Source organism: Rhineura floridana, chromosome 8 (assembly GCF_030035675.1).
Source record: "Rhineura floridana isolate rRhiFlo1 chromosome 8, rRhiFlo1.hap2, whole genome shotgun sequence".
NCBI lineage: Eukaryota > Metazoa > Chordata > Lepidosauria > Squamata > Rhineuridae > Rhineura > Rhineura floridana.
Window position 1 is genome coordinate 7,397,698 of NC_084487.1, and position 17,478 is coordinate 7,415,175.

The 17,478-nt window shown below is 45.0% G+C and overlaps 1 protein-coding gene across 9 annotated transcripts in view; it reads left to right on the forward strand.

Annotated features, from left to right (window-relative positions):
* The window catches only part of PLXNA4 (plexin A4), a 748,486-nt gene that overhangs the window by 100,800 nt on the left and 630,208 nt on the right, over positions 1–17,478 (forward strand). The gene's annotated exons all lie outside the window — the stretch shown is intronic.

Genomic DNA, 17,478 nt, shown 5'->3' on the forward strand with positions numbered 1-17,478 from the left:
AGATCTCAAAAGATCCCCCTGCTAGGCCACAGTACCCAACACTCTGTGTATCCAGTATAGCCTCTAGACTGTGCCTTAGTCTCTTCCTGCCTATTTTGATACCTTGTGTCTGTGTGTTTAGGTAATTCCCAACCCCCCTGAAGCCTCTTGCATATGAAGCTCACAGCTCTGGGTACTGCTCTGTGGTACTGAATGCTGATACAATATCTCCTCCTTTACTGCTGCCACCATTAGATACAATTTCTTCTTCAGCCTTGGTTACCCTGCCTCCCCCCCCGATCTGTACACTCCAGCTAAGGAATCAGGCTTTAAGTAAACCAAGAAAATATTTATTGCTAACACTAGGAATAACAAGATTACTTATAGATTTTGTTGACAAGCGTATGATTCTCTTATGTTCTTAATTCTTAATATATGCCTCAGAACTCCTAATCCAATCTCTCAACAGCCACCTTCTCTCTACAACAACCTTCAACACCCACCACCTTCAACCAGCCCACCACAACTCAACTGTCATCCTCTCATTTATACCGTCAGCCATTCAAACACACAGCCAATCATCATCCAGCATTATATAGCCCAAGTACTCCCCTTCTCACACTCCACTTACCATATTTCCTCTAATAAACCTGTACTTACCATATTTACATTAACATACAGGAACATCACAAGAACCTTACCTGAAACCTTGGAAAGGCACTGCTAGTCAGTGGAGGCAATGCTGAGCTAGTTGGCCAATGGTCTGACTCTGTATAAGGCAGCTTCCTGTGTTCCTGTTGCCCTGGTGCAAACTGATTTTCTTCCTTTCCCCATACAAGAAGTCTGTGAGGCATCCGTGTCCTGTTCTTTCATCAAATGGATGGCAAAGTTGGGATGTTTTAAATCAATCCAGCCCTCAGTTCATGCCCAATGAATGGCCTAACCCTAACTGTGGACTCCATCTTGTACCTGGGTACATATTACCCCCTCCCCTTGCTGTCCCTCTGTTTTAATCCCTTTAGCCATTTTAAGCATCTTTTGCAACTGCCTTTAATTTTTGCTCCTCTCACCTTCTGACCCCACTTACGGGTAGCCGGCTTATGGGTGATTCTCCTAATTAATTTTGCTTTCATTTAATATTTTGAAAACAAATTTTGTCAAAATGAGATTGGGGGGGACCTCTCTTCCCTCCTTGTCCCTTAAAAGCACAATCTTTGCATTTATTTTCCATTCCATCGTTCTCCAGATAGGACCTCGTTTGCATATTTGATTAAGCTCTCTCTGTTATCAGGGAGCTTGTTGGAATAACAGCCGGTCCGTGATAAGACAGTGCAAACCCATCTCTTTTCTTTTTTCAGGAGCTGAGATCCTCACCCCATCTGTCAGCAGTCTTTACTCCCACAATTCCCTCCTGTGTCATCACTGGGTTCTTTGCCTCCTGTATTTCATCTTTTAATGACCTGCCTCTTGATCTGTGCTGTGCACCCGTTCCATCACCTCCTTTTGTGGGCTGGTATGGGAGAGGCAGTAGACACTGATGTTTAATTTGTGTGTGTTTGTGGTGGTGCTGAGGAGGCAAACAACCCAAGTTATCTGTGATGCAGATAGCCAGGGGAAGCATAGAACTGGCTACTCTTTGCAGAACCGAAGGAAGGAAGGAAGCAATAAATCATGATCTTTCCAATGCATTATATTTCAGTCCCCCTCTTTTCTCCAAATTGGGCTTGGGAGCTGTCGTCATCATTTTCATTCAAACTTTTCTTTTGAAATGCATTTTATTGAGTTTCAAAGTTGTACAAAATCAGACTACAACAGAATTACATAAAAAGAAACATAGCCAAAAGAAACATACCTTCCGCCCCCTCCTTCCTCCCCCTTAAACAGGTACCAACCCATAGCGGTCTGAGTGAAGGTGGAGGATGTCCGTCTTGATTATTGTCAGACACCTAAGTTATAAATAGATACCATGTTTCCAAGAAATCATTGTCACTACATCGACTATTCAAAGCCCTAGTGTATTTTGTCAGTTTTTCCTTTAGGGATACAGTCCATACTTTTTGTCTCCAGCTATTTATGTAAGTATTGACCATGTTCTTACAATTCTGTGTGATTGCCTGCTTTGCAGCTACTAGAAAAAAGTCATCATTTCTTTATGCAGGAAATCCTTTTGTTCTAGGTTAATGTTGGGCTGCCCTTGGTGACTATCCAGAAAGGGACAATGCAGAATTACAGCACCTTGACTCTTTGCTGGGGTGGACCACATGAAAGTGTGCTTTATTTATTTATTATTAGATATTGATACCTCTCAGTTCTGCCTTGAAAATAACCCCCCTCCAAACAAGGCAGTTAAAAATCACCTTTAATATATTAAAACATGTGGGACAGCAGCTAACTAAAATAACCAGGAAAGCAAGAAAAACCAGTGTGCAAGCCAGGAGTATTCAAAGAGTAAAGTACAGGTTGGCATCAGTGAAAGCTTGGCGGAAGGTCAACCATGACAGAGCCAAGGAGGCCTCTCTTGGGAGGGCCTTCGCCAACTGTGTCAGAGCTCCTAAGAAAGCCCTCTCCTGTTTATACTCCCACCATTCTTCAGATGCCAAGAGGAGCAGAATAATATATGCCCAGTGTTGATATGATTGTTTGAAGTAGGTACATACGCGTGGCAGAGGTCTTTAAGACATCCAGGTCAAAACAAGATTTTTACTTAGACCCAGAAACAAATTGGTACCCAACAGAGATGGTACAATACTGGAATCATATGCTCCGTACTTAATACTTAGGTGCCTGAGTTCTGAACTGGTTGATGTTTCAAAGGTAGCCCCATATAAAGAACATTACAGTCATCCAACATTACAGTCATCTGGATGCTATTGAGGCATGTATGACAGTGGCCAGGCCTGTCTTTTCCAGAAAAGGGTATTAGCACTGTGGCATCTGTACCATTACCTTGTTGTTTTCCTTGTACAATTGACAGTGCTGGTTTGACCTAAAAAGCCTGAATTGTTTGTGGACTGCCTTCCAATGCAACGGCACTCCGCAATCATAGGGTTTCTTCCAACTAGAAGTCCATCAAAGTCTGAGGCTGAACACTTTCTGGAAGAGTTGTAAAACTTTCCTTTTCGGCATTGGCACCCAACAGATAAGGCCAAGCAGCTGTGAGATTTTGTAAGTGTGTTTTAATTTTTAACCGTTGTCACCTGACCATGCTTGGAAGAGAGCAGAACAGAAACAGAAGTTAATAAAAATAAATGCTTAGAGCAGCGTTCCCAGATCAGTAGTCTACTGTGGTAGCTGTTGCTGATGGGCTGCTTGCACCGCACCAAAATTGAGGAGAGGAGCCTTAGCTCATTGGCAGAGCACACGCTCTGCACGCAGAAGGTTCCAGGCTCAATCTCCAGTTAAAAGGATCTGTGGTGGCAGCTGATGGGAAAGACCTTGCCTGAGGCTTTGGAGAGTTGCTATCCATTGGAGAAGACCATATTGGACTAGATGAGACCATTGGTCTGATTTGTTACAAAGCAGTCTGGATATGACCATCAAAAGCTGCCTGATACTAAGTCAGGCCATTGGTCCATCTAGTTCAGTATTGTTCACACTCAATGGATCATCACCTTGCAGTGGTGAGTGGGCTTGTGTGTTCCAGTGAACCCTGTGAGCGATGCCGTCGGAAGTCATGTACTCCCAGCAGGGTCAGCCATGGCGGTAAGGTCAAGGGAGAGGAACCAGACAAAGGACGATCCAAGAAAGTCCTCAACGGCAGAACAGGCGGAGGATAACAGTGTGTATGTTACAACGGCTGTGAAGGCGGATGAAGGCTGCAGCAGATAAAGGACTTCCAATCGTCGTGGTACCCATGCCATTGGATCAAAGCCTTTTTCTGTCAAGATTGTGTGTTGATCATTGTGCGCTGATCTCCCCACATAAAACAAATTCACGCACAGGTGTCTTCCAACCAAATTATCTTGGAAGACAATCTTACTTGGTCACGAGTGATCGCCAGCCTGTCCACACAGACTGGCAACAGCTCTCCAGGATTTCAAGCAGGTTTCTCTTCCAGATCTACCTGGAGATGCCATCGCGGATTGAAACTGGGACCATTTGGATTCAGAACAGGTGCTCTGCGGCTGAGCCACAGCCCCTGATAGCCAAAGCAAGCCTTTGTCTACACTCCCTATGCTGTTGTGCCTACATGCTATGATATGATGGTAAATGAACTGCAGGCCTGGGATTGAATATTTGATTGTCCCCCCACATTCAAAACAAACAAGCAAACAAACCTGCCCATTCAAAAGCTAGCACACTGGAGAGATAGGTAGGCTGGAATCCCCCCCCCCGCCCCTTGCTCTGTGCGTTTTTGAATGTGTAGAACAAGGGAGCATTCAAACATCTGGATTCCTAGCTACAGCCTGAAGTCGGATGGTCCAGCAACTGATCGCCTGCTTCACTTACACTTCTAAAATGACCAAAGCTCAGTTAGGCAAATGCTGGGGCCTAGAAACCCTTCTCCAGAAGGTCCACTAAGCAAGTTATGCCACCATTTCCCTGTGCACTGGACTCCTAGTAAGGATGGCAGTTGCACAAGCCCCACTTACGTTGCCCTGAACTTCCCAATAGGCACCTAAAGCAAATTGAGAACACCACATCACTTCTTGCCGCGAGTTATGGGACCTCTTGGTGGGTCTTGTCTGACAGCCCCCCCAAATCCTGAAACTGCTTCCTTACCACTTTCATAAAATGAAGTAACACCGCCAGCAGAGAAAGCTAGTGGCAGAGTTAGCTCTTAGGCATCAGATGCTTGCCACGAAGCAGTTATCCTGTGTAGATGCAAAAACTCCTGTGCAGATCCCTCACCAATTCAGTGGAAGGGGGAATGTGCTGAAGCCTTTGTGTGTAACCGACTTGAATACACCTCTCTCTCTCTCCCTCTCCCTCTCTCTCTCTCTCTCTCCCTCCCTCCCTCTCTCTCTCCCTCTCTCTCTCTCCCTCTCCCTCCCTCCCTCTCTCTCTCTCTCTCTCTCTCTCTCTCTCTCCCTCTCCCTCCCTCCCTCTCTCTCTCTCTCTCTCTCTCTCTCTCTCTCTCTCCCTCTCCCTCCCTCCCTCCCTCCCTCCCTCTCTCTCTCTCTCTCTCTCTCTCTCTCTGTGTGTGTGTGTGTGTTGAACAAGCAGAGACAGAGCTCTGGGTCAAGGTGCAGGGTCACGGTTTCAGATGCCATGATGCCATTCCTCTTGGACTCATCCTGAAATACATTGCCAAGATGCATGCTCAGCTGTTGGCACTCCCAACCTACATTACCAGAAGCAACACTTGCTATCAGTGTCACAGACCCTCATAAATATCACATTGAGAGTGTGAAGTTGTCAGGAACTGATTGGCAGCATTGTCCAAGTGAATTCCGAAGCTGTGGAAAGAGAACAATTAGATAGCAGAGACACTGCAGCATGTTCAGATACCCTGAGAGGACAGAATTTCTTGGGAGGAAGTGCCTGCCTTGGTGTTTCTGTTTGTTTTATTATCGGATGGGTTTGCTAGGGGTAAGTGGGGGCACTGAGTCATGCTGGTGCAGTGGCCCCCCCAGCCATCCAGTGTGGTGCGGTGGATAGAGTGTCACATGGACTCAGAAGCAGAGCTTGGAAAATTTACTTTTCTGAACTACAAACTCCCATCAGCCCAGTCCACTGGCCATGCTGGCTGGGGCTGATGGGCGTTATAGTTCAAAAAAGTAACGTTTCCAAGCTCTGCTCAGAAGGCCATCTCTGCTCAGCCAGTTCTTTGCTCAGCCAAACCTACCTTGTAGGGTTGTTATGATGATAAATTTGGTGGATTCATGTATACCACCTAGAGATCTTTTGGGGGAGGTGAAGATAAATAAATAAAAACATTTCTTGACTTGCAGGATTTGAACTTATACTGCAACATAGAATTCACTTTTGTTTTTCCTTATGTATTGGTTTCTTTCCATCTCTCAAATCTACCTATCCTTTTCCCTTTCTCTTTTTCTGTCTATCTTGCCTTCCCTCTCCCATTCTTCTTTTCTGTCTTTCTCCAGCAGCCAGTTGTTGATTCTACTTGCACAGCCCACCCTAGTTCAAGTCATGATCCAGCTGTGGGCCTCTTGGCTTACCACTTGATGACAAATGCATGATTGGATCTTGGATACTGAAAAAGAGCATATATCTTAGCTTCACCTGAAGCCCAGGAATGGGGCAGTGATAGTTCATGCTTTATAATTTTTTAAAAAAATTAAAAGGTGGGAAGAAATGTATCTCACCTTATTAGGGTGACTGACTTTCAGTTGGGGTTGGAATCACAGCTGAGTGCTTATTCAAGCTGGCTGTCCTGTTGTCCTGGATGCCTGTCGGTTTATGTTCATTAGAACGAGCAGTGTGCAAAGCCTGCTAGAAACATACAGTTTGTTTTCCCCTTTCTCTGGTTTTTGTTTAGGAAAATGGCCTTTATATAAAGGGACATTGTCAAATCCCCTTTAGAAGTAAGAATACGATATTTGTGCCAACGTGGCATTGCTTGCCAAAACCAATCTTAGAGAGGGTGATCAGGTGCGAAGGAAGACTGAGGTTCTTACATCTTTACTTATTGTGTTGAACGTGGATTTTTGGCAGGTGCATTTTTGAGATGCAGGGGTGATTCTAGCCCCTTTGGGTGCAATAAACCATGTTAGAAAAGTCCATGGGGAAATGTCTGGGGAAATCTCAGAAGGAAGAGGAGTGACTGCTCCTGGTACCTCCATGCCTTTCCCTGTGATAAGAATAACTAGGCAGAACAATGCAGAATAATAAAAGTGGTAGAATAAATAAATTATGTCTAAGAACAAGGATGCATATTTGCAAAACTGCATAAATTATGCAAAGTTGCACAAGTCATACAGATTGCAAACATTTGATTTCCTTAGTGCATATATATATATATATATATATATATATATATATATTATATTTATGGGCACAGCTCTGCCCTTGGTTTTATTTATTTATAATTGGGTTACCTTTCCCATAAGAGCAGCCCTCAGATTTGAATTGTTGTTGATACCAAAGTTGCTTTGCGATAAGCTCTGTTCAGATGTTGTATTTACACATTGATTCAACATGTGAATGGGGCCGTGCTGAGTAGCCGTTCCCCTTGTGTAGACTAGCCCTGCCTTTTGGTCCTCATATATATGGTGTGAATGCAGGAAACAAGCCTTTGCATATACAGCTGTATATGTAAAGGCTGTCACACATTTTGGAACCCTGATTGTGCAGAGTTCCAGAATGTGTGCATGTACAGATGCACATGTGAAGACTCCATCCCTGCAGACATTAGCACTGTATGTGTGGATGCCAGGGGAGAGGACTAGTTGGTATGTGCAATGTTGTGGGTGTGGCTATGTGCTGTTACCCCACTCACAACTCACCTGTTGGGAGGATGTGTGACTACAACTTCTGAATAAAGCTATAAATGCTGCCAGGACAGGCCTGGGCCTTTGCCTGGGCATCAGTGTAGTTGAGGCCTTACTTGTATTTGGCTGCAGGAAGCTGGGAAAGCAGCCGCTGACAAGACTTTTCAGTGGGACCTCATAGTCTTGGTATATGGAGAGAATCACACAGAAGCAAAATGTTTTTCAGGGTCTTCAGGTTGTCCATTTTTAACCGTTCCAGAGCACCAGTGTTAAGTAAATAGCAGCCAACACAACAAAGAATTTTATGGCACCTACAGACTAGGGATGGGGAACCTGTGGCCCTCCAGATGTGGTTGGACTCCAACTCCAGTGAGCGCCAGCCAGCAAGACCAATGGTTAGGGATGATGGGAATTGTAGTTCAAAAATGTATGGAGGGCCACAGGTTTCCCATCTCTGTTTCACTGTGGCATTATCTTTTTATGGGCAAGAGATCACTTTGTTAGATACTTCAAGTGGTCCCCTAAGTGGGTTGGCATATAGGCCCCATGCACAAAGAGAATCAAACCCATTTGTTTCAACAACAAAGTGTGACCAGAAAGTTCAAGGAACACGAGTGATAGCAGCAGGCAGTAGTGGCTGGTGGCCCCAATGCCAGTGGGGCAATGACTCCACTCCAGGTTTTAGTCTGAACTGTCAATGTGCTGTCCAAGGTGCTGAAAGTTCAGACTAAAACCTGGAGAGGAGCCACTCGCCCCCACTGGCAGCAGGTGCACATGGTTTTACACAGAGCAGAGTTGATATGAGTGTGATCCACTCTTGACTAGCACAGTCATTTGCATGAATAGTCATATCAAGAGTGTAAAGAAACATTTACAGAGAAACTTTCTTGTGAGTTAGGAATTCCCAGGATTGGCTGGGATCAAGTTCCACAATGTCAGATTTGCAAATGTATTCCAGTTCTGCCTATTCATACTGGACTTTCCCACTGAAACGTATTTTAACTGTAACAGATTGTGTCCCAGGAGACTGGAATGTGCCAGCACTGGCTTCTGAGTGATACCATTTTGCGGGGTCTGATTTGAGTCCAGTTATTGCCTTCCATAGACAGTGATCTATTTGGCCTATGCAAATGGCAGAAGGGCATTGTTGGCAGATGACTGCGTATGTCATGTTAGAAGACATGTTGGTAAACAAGCCCTTGTTGGCATGCCTGATGATGTTTGGTCCCAGGTTAATGTTGCTTGAGTAAATATGAGGAAGGGCCATAGCTCAGTGGTAGAGCATCAGCTTTGCATACAAAAGGACCCAGGTTCAATCCCCAGCAGCATCTCTAGGTGGGACTGGGAGAGAATCGTGCCTAAAACCCTGGAGAGCTGCTGCCAGTCAGTGTAGACGATATTGAGGTAGATGGTAGAAGGCAACTCCCTATGTTCCTAAATATGGGGACAGAATTGACAGGGGTTTTTTACCCTGTATAAGACAGTGTAGTGGCTAAGATGTTGGACTAGGACCTGGGAGACCAGGGTTCGAATCCCCATATGACCACGAAGCTCCCTGGGTGACCTTGGGCCAGTCACTGCCTCTCAGCCTCAGAGGAAGGCAATGGTAAACCCCTCTGAATACCGCTTACCATGAAAACCCTATTTGTAGGGTCGCCATAAGTCAGGATCAACTTGAAGGCAGTCCATTTCCATTTTTCAAGACAGGGGAAACTGTGGCACTCCACATATTGTTGTACTATGACTCCCATCTTCTCTGACTCATCATCTCACCAGCTATGTTAGCTGAGGAAGATGGGAGTTAGAGTTCAATAACATCTGAAGGGCCACAAGTTCCCCATCCCTGGTGTAAGATGTGGTACATATCATTCCCCTACACTTCATGTAATTTGGAATCCAGTTACTGTATAAATGAGTGATATCGTGCCAAATAATAACCCCTGTAGCCCTCACATTTCCCTGTAGCCCGGACCCAGGCATCCACTTTTGGAATTCATTCTCCTTGGGAATTCCTGTAACTTTCTCTGAACCGAAAGCTGACTATAAATCCTGAAGCTCTCAGGGAGAGGTTATCATAGGGGCTGGCGGAAATCTCTTCATATTAATTTTTCAGAACCTTCCTGATGAAATCTAATTAAACACAGGAACCCCAGCAGTGTGCAAATCTCCCTGTGCTTGCCTTGTTTGTCATTGGCATGATTCAGGGGCAGGGAGATAGGAGAGTGGGCAGTTGTTACTCGCCCAATCAGATGTGGCTGTGATGGTCTCACAGTGGCTCAAAATACCACGGATCCTTTAATCTTGTCCCTCCTAAGGTTTTCTTTTTGTAGCTTCTCGTGTAGCTTTTCTCCTGGAGTGTTTGTGTGTGTGTATGCGTGCATGCACGGTCAGTTTAGTTCCTTGGGGCTTGGAGGTACATACTGATGACAGGTGAAAGTTGTGCAATGGAAGTGTGCTTTGCATGCTAATCTATACTCTGACCCTGCAGATAGCACATGTAAGTTATTGGTGGTCGAACCTCTTCCCTAGTGGGTTTCATTTGCAAATGGACTTTTGGATATGCTTTTCGTTTTCTTTCTCAGCACATGACTTTCTGTCTGAGTTCTGCAGTATCTTAAAATCCATTGCCTTTAAGGAGGTGTATACATACACCATATTGCCCCTCAGATTATATCCCCCTGGATATAATCAGAGGTGGATTTTGGAGTTCCTCCTTAGGGAAAACATTACAAGAATCTTGAGGGATGGATGCGAAAAGAATTATGATGAGATCAGCAACATATCTTAGGCTGATTTAAGGATCACACGTCTTAAGCACAGCACTCTCTGTGTGTACTGTTGGTGCAGTTTAAGGGCTTTCCTGCACAGGTTCAGGGCTGCCCCAAGACTTGTAGCTGCCTAAGATGAAGGACAAGATGATACCCTCTCCCCATCCTCATTCCATGTACAGAAGTCAACCGGACTAGCAGCTGAATTTTACTTCAGCGCTGGCAAGAGGACAGCGTCCTCCACCGTGCCCAAGAGAAGGCTCGTTTAGGGGTTGTGGTATAGGCTGCATGGCAAAGACAGCTCTGACACAGACAGAGGCATGGGTAGGGGTCTCAGGGAGAATGGCTGAAATGTATTTGCTACCTGAGGTTGTAACCTTGTTTCACCTAATGGTAGGGCCAGCCCACAGGTGGTAAGTCACTGGACCTAAGCTGCTTTCTAAACCACAAGACAAATTAAAGGCACTTTTTTGGGTGGGGATGCCATGCTAATCTGTCAGGTTCAGTTTCTGATGTGGACTTTGTTTTGTTGGTATGGACAATTATCCCCAAATCATCCTTAGATTTGTCTCTATCTGGTTTGCTTTTGGTTGAGAAAACAAGAACAGATAATTAGCACAAATCCTTGCACAAGTCCAGAGGGAAAAGAAATGCGGAGTGCTCTTCAGATGGTGCATTGAAATGTGCATCTGAGTGCAGAAGTCTGCCAGTATCAGCTACTTTCCATGGGGTGCCTATTCCAACATAAATTTGAATGAGCAGATCCATCCACAAGTAGCAAAACTGAAGAACATAAGAAGAGCCTTCTGGATCAGACTAGTCGCCCATCAGTCCAGCATCCAGTTCTCACAGTGACCAATCAGATACCCCAATGCGAAGCCCACAAGCAGGAACTAAGTGCAACAGCACTCTCCCCTCCTGCGGCTTCCGGCAACTGGTATTCAGAAGCATACTGCCTCCGACAGTGGATGTAGAACAAGTCCATCAGGATTAGCAGCAGCTGATAGCCTTCTCCTCCATGAAAGAACTTGCATGTTCCACCTGCTGCTGTAACACACAGCACTTCGCACAACTCCTTTTGTGTGTGTGTTTGTGTGTGGAGAGCAGGAACCTGCAAGTGCAGGACTCGTTTAGTCACTCTGCAGTCTTTCTTTGGCTAGCGGAGTGCAGGATATCCAAACACATGGCAAAATGGGGAAGCTCTATGGAACTAAACGGAAAGGTTTTTGTAAACTGGCAACCTACTTCATCATCTGCATGGGGAAGCCATGGCATTGTTCTCTTTCCTTGTTGAGGCTGTCCCAGTTGCGTGCCATTTTAACACGTCAGATTTGACACTGCAATACTAGCTCTGCCCTTCTGCTCTCCGTCCTGAGGGCCCCTGCTGTTCGGGACAAGGGTATCACTGGCACAGAATGTAGATCCGCATCAGGCCCTTTGCTTGGTGCCAGAGATCTGCTGGCAGATGCTGGTGTGGCTTATGCTTTGTTTTCTGTGTCGTTAGCTCTGTCGGTAGTAAGTGATTGCAGTAACTGCTGCTTATTTGTCTGTGGGGAACTCAGCAACTGCTTGGTGTCCCCCCCCCCAGACAGAATCAGCTCTTGGCTGTTTCCTCCCAGGTTTCCTCCTCCAGGATTTAGCAATTACTGCCCTAATTTGCAAGCCATGCAAATATTTGGGAGGGAGGGTTATTTTTATTTACTCAAGCATTAATTATATTATATTCACATATACACAAATAGTTTAACACAAGCCTAGTTTCCTTGAGTGGTAGTAAACCCATGTCTAGGCTGCACCATTTCAGACCACAGGTGGTGGTGGTGTCAAGTTGCATGGCTGAATATCAAAGCAATCCTTGTATGCAAAAGGAAAATATCTCATCTAGAACTTGATATGCTGGGTTTTTTTTAATGCTTGGTCTTCTATGGCACGCCCCAGACATTTCAGACACATGACTCCCTTCCCCCCAAATCCTGTGAACCGTAGTTTGTTGAGGGTGCTTGGAACTGTAGCTGTGTGAGGGGTAAACTACACTTTCCAGGATTCTTTGGGGGAAGATAATGTGCTTTAAATGTATGGTATGTACCCATCCTTGGACGCAGTTGGGAATGATGTCTAAGAGGATAAGCCCAAAGCCTTGCAGAAAAGGTGGGTTTTAAGGAAGTGGTTAAAAGAAGAGAAAGGGGACATCACATATATATTTGGGGGTGAATCCCACATGCAACAGAGGGCTGGAATTTCAACATGTAACCCTATGGCCCCTTGTTTGTTAAGTGCTGCCCTGGGCTCCTGCTGGGAGGAAATAATAAATCAAATAATAAATAAACAAATAAATAAGGGTATAGGGCGCTGGAAAGCCATAACTCTGTGAGGGAGAAACCACAGTCCCCAGGATTCTTTGGGGGAAGTCGTGTTTTAAATGTGCGTTGGATGTGCTTTAAATGTATGGTGTGGATCTGGAGTTTCTCTCTCTTGCTGCCGTTGACACGTAGGAAGGCAACGCTGCTTCTCTCCCCATTTCCCCCCTACTAACCATAAATTAGGTTACAATGTGTGTGTTGAATTTCTCTTCAGCCACCAGTGTTGTGGCACATCTGCGATACCTCCTGTAGTTAATGGCTTCACGCACAAAGATGGAGTATAATAAAGGTTATGATGGCTGTGTTTTAACCTCCTGGCCTCCATCGTATGCAAGGATGACGGGTGCTTCCAGGGAACAGTTAATTCCCTCCCCTCTCTCTCTCTCTTTCTCACACACACAGACAGACAGACAGACACACACACAGACAGACACACATACACGGTGTTTTAAATGCCTCCCGATATTGTGGCTTCCTTGAGCTACCCCTTGCTGGTTCAAGTTGGGTCTGCTGCTATTATGATTGCGCACGGAACAAAGCAGGAAAAGGTTCTATAAATATACTTGCTCATATGGCCAAGATGGAGAGACTGTTTTCACTCTCAAAGAGAGTACTAGATTTGAAGGAGGGAGAGAGGAGAGCAGTAGAAAAGTGGGGGGGGGGGAAGAGAAAAAGAAAGAGGGCTACAGATGGACAAAAGCCAAACACTTTAGGGACAATTCATCAGAATTTCCACTGTAATGTGTGGGACCAGAGCTTCAAAAAGTTACTTTTTTGAACGACAACTCGCATCAGCCCAATCCAGTGGCCCTACTGGTTGGGGCTGATGGGAGTTGTAGTTTTAAAAAGTAACTTCTCCAAGCTCTGAGTGGGACCTGTGCATGATCACTGGGGTGCTTTCTGGTTGTATTGTGTATACAAAATGGTGCAAGCGAATGCGCTGCAGAAGCAGAGCCAGCAGGATTACACTTTCAGCTCACCAGCTGGTGAGCAGTGGGTTCAATCCTGCTGCCTGCAGGAATCTGCGTCCCCAGCACATACCCCATCGGGAACAGGCTGGGGAAGTGGCACCCAGCCGCATTGAACCCTCACTAGCTGATGAGCAGAATCATTACCTTATGAGCAGTCTCCTCCCCCTTCCCCGCTGCATGCTTAATTAAGGTTTATCAATTCAGAGTCCAGATCTGAGTTGGGGATGATACAAAGTCCCTGACTAGGACCCACATTGGATCGGGGTGGGGCCATGTACAACCCCAGTATTCTGTTTTTATTTCACACTTTGCTTCAAAGCGGCTGTTGCACAGAGATACGTTTTCTGGTGGACTAGGCCTTATCCCACAGTCTCCTAAAAGGGAAGGTTCTGCAAAGCAAAACGCTATTATCGACCAGGGTGGTGGTGATGTACCGAGAGAACTGGCCCTGCCACTTGGCAAAATGAAGCGGCCACCTAAAGAGGTGGATGCTGGGGTGGCAGCAGCGGCAAGCCCCCAGCCTTTCCTCCTGAGCCTCCCAACATAGGAACATAAGAGGCTTCCCTGTACTGAGTGAGACCAATGGTCCATCTAGCTCAGTATTGCCAACACTTAACTGCCAGTGGTTTCCCAGGATTTCAGGCAGGAGATATTCCTGACCCAGCTGGAGATGCTGGGAGCTGAACCCTGGACATTCTGCATGTGAAGCACTGCCACTGATAAAGATGCATTTATTTATTTAATTTATTTATTACATTTATACCCTGCCTTTCTTTCCATGCTAGAAACCCAAGGCGGCTTCCATATGGTTCCCAGGAGGACTCCCATCCAGGCCCTGACCAGACCTGACTCTGCTTAGCTTCAGCAGGGTGCTGGCCTCGTGCCTTCAGACCATAGCCTGCATAAGTATGTTGTCATGGGCAAATGCAATAAAAAAAGAGGGACAAGGCATGCATAAACCTATCGGATTGTATTAGTTATTTATTAAATTTATATCCCGCCCCTCCTCCAGGGCAGCAAACAACAAGTGATAAAAAACTAGAAACACCTTTAAAAACATATTTAAAAACAAAACAACTTTATAACATTAAGAAAACTTTAAAAAACATCTTTTGAAACATTTTTAAAACAATTGCAATACACATGCAGATGGGGATGAAGTCTCTGCTGAAAAAGCTTCTTGAAAGAGGAAGGTCTTCAGTAGGTGCAAATATTTCTCTTTGGCCCTGCCTCAGTTCTTTGGGTTTTGGAAGTCCATATCTTTGTCCCTATGGGAAGAGGAGGCCAGCGATATGGTAACATGCTCTGCCTTCTGATCTAGAATAAAATGTTCCTTTAAAGCCATTATCTGTGTACGTTTACGGGTACAAGTACACAGGCAGCCAAATGTCTTCAGCCAGCCCTGCAGCATCCTGGGAGCTCTCCCGTGCCATGCCCAGGGCACCTCAGTTGCTTGTCATTCCAGTCTAGTGTGTTAGACAATGGCTAGAAGTAGCTTTTTCTTCACTGCATTTTGACGGGAGAAGATTTGCAGGGGGTTCTATCCAGTTTGCCAAGGCGTCATTACGACAGCCTGCCCTAGCAAGACATGGCCTATAGAGTAACCATCATTCTGAAGCAGCTTCAGAGAGTGGAGAGTCTGAATGGCAGTGGTGGCTCATGGCTCGAGGCCAGTGGGGCAGTGGACTGAACTCAGCAGCAACATGGCTTCCACCGCCGATCTTCTTGACTCAGCTGGTTTCTCTCCTTCTGGATCAGCGTCCTGGGCCTGTTCATGCTCAGGGTTTTGGGACACAATTTGCTCAGCCTAACCTCTGATTTTTTTGAGGGGCTGTGTCAAGATTTTGAGTGTTCAGTGTTCTTGGTGATCCCAGTTTCCTGAAGGAGACCGCTGTTGAAGAGCTCAGATTCATTTTGTGCCTGGCATGGAGGCTTTTATTTATTTATTTATTGTTCCATAAACCAAAGCACATTTTGAGAAACAAAGATTGGCTGGAAGCAAGTCCTGATCTGGTTGTAGCAGCAAGCATTTTTTTTTATTATTACTGCTTAGTTCGTCCATTTAACGCCGCAATAATCCTCCCTCCCCCCTTTAAAAATGCAAAATTTACAAAAGCAGTCTGTGTTATATACATGACCCTATCTCCTGCATTAGGGTTGCCAGGTCGGAACCGTCCAAAAACCTGAGAAAATGGGGGCGGGCCCTAGTGATGTCATGGGGTGGGCCCTAGTGATGTCATGGGGCGGGCCCTAGTGGCATCATGGGGTGGGCCCTAGTGACATCATTAAACATGATACATTGTATCAACCACAGTTGCTTGGAGCATACCATTCAATAAAAAATTCTCTAATCAGAGATTAAAATAGAAATCTTACCTAAAATAGGGTGTTCCTAGGTCCATCTGAAGTGACAAGGTCATTCTTTCTCACAAGCTTAGGGTGATGCAAAATGGAAATGGACTGCCTTCAAGTTGATCCCAGATAGGGTCTTCATGGTAAGCAGTATTCAGACAGAGGTGGTTTCCCATTGCCTTCCTCTGAGTCTGAGAGGCAGTGACTGGCCCAAGGTCACCCAGTGAGCTTCATGGCTGTGTGGGGATTCAAACCCTGGTCTCCCAGGTCACAGTTCAACGCCTTTAGGGAACATTTAATCTAGCTTCCTTGCTTCTGGCAAGAAGGGTTTACGTGCCCTCAGGCCAGGCCATTATTGGAAGAAAGGAGCTTAGTGTTGCAGAGATGTTAGATGGGAGCACAGATGGATGCCCCTGAAGGCAGCAACTGTAAACATTGCTTATTAAGGAACTAAGCCCCATAGAACTCAATAGGACTTACTTCTGAGTAGATATGGTTGCAGCCATGTTAAGGACAAGGGAGGGCATTCTAGGCAAGCAGTTGGCAACTGCCTGTCAGCATTGTGCTGTTGCTAAGACTTGACTGGGGATCATCCACAAAGTTATCCATAAGGCACTGCAACTTTGTGTGTTGGCTGGCTACTGTTCTATCCGTCTCTATTCAAAGAAAATGAACAATCAGAATTATACAATTACCTCTACTATTAAGGTAAAGGTAAAAACGTGAGAGAGAAATAAAACCAGTAACACCAGGTTACAAACAATTTTTTTTATTAACAAACACTATCTTTTAGAGAACAAAGGCAGGTTACATCACCAATCAATCTGCTAATCATAATCCAATTGCTAGTCGCAACTAGAGTACAGACCCACTGAAGCAATGGAATTGCAGCTGCTTTTAGACATTTATCTCTCTTACAAAAGAGAAGTGGATGACATCCAAGGGATGTTTTCAACCATTATAAACATTATTTTTATTTATTCGACTTATTAGTCGCTTATCTGGCTGAATTGTCAGCCACTCTAAGCAACGTACAAAGCAGAACATGTAAACATCAAAACATTAAGAGATTAACAATAAAAACTAACAATAACATAAAAGCAACAATTTACAGTTAGTTGTAAATTCTCTGAATGCATTAAGTGGTATATAAAAATGCTAATATACTGGTCTGTTCCACTATTTAAAAGAAAGGTATAGGTGTGTAACAAGTCACTATATAGATTAAGGGTCCCCAGCATACCATCCATGAGAGTCACCCCACCCCCCTTCCTTGTGTCCTTGGACATAGGGTGGTTACTTTTCAAGGGAGGGGGGAAAAGTACAGAACTGAAGCTGGAAGATATGTTTTCTCACTTCCTCTTTCAGCTCAACGTTTTTCAAGGTTCAGATTAATTCTACTGGATCTGACTTTATACCCAGATCCCCACCAAAAAAAAAAGTGTGTGTGTGTGTGTTCCCCATTTCTGTATGTACAGGGGACTGATCAGAGAGAGAGGGGAAGAGAAACGATGATGAGTCAGTAATGTCAGCAGTAGTTCCTCAAAAATTCAACTGGCAACTGCTGCTATAGAGCATATATGGAGAAAGGTAGTTTTAGTATATAGCTAATCTCCAACCAAGAGCCATTATTGTTGCTAGCTATGTGCAGTGC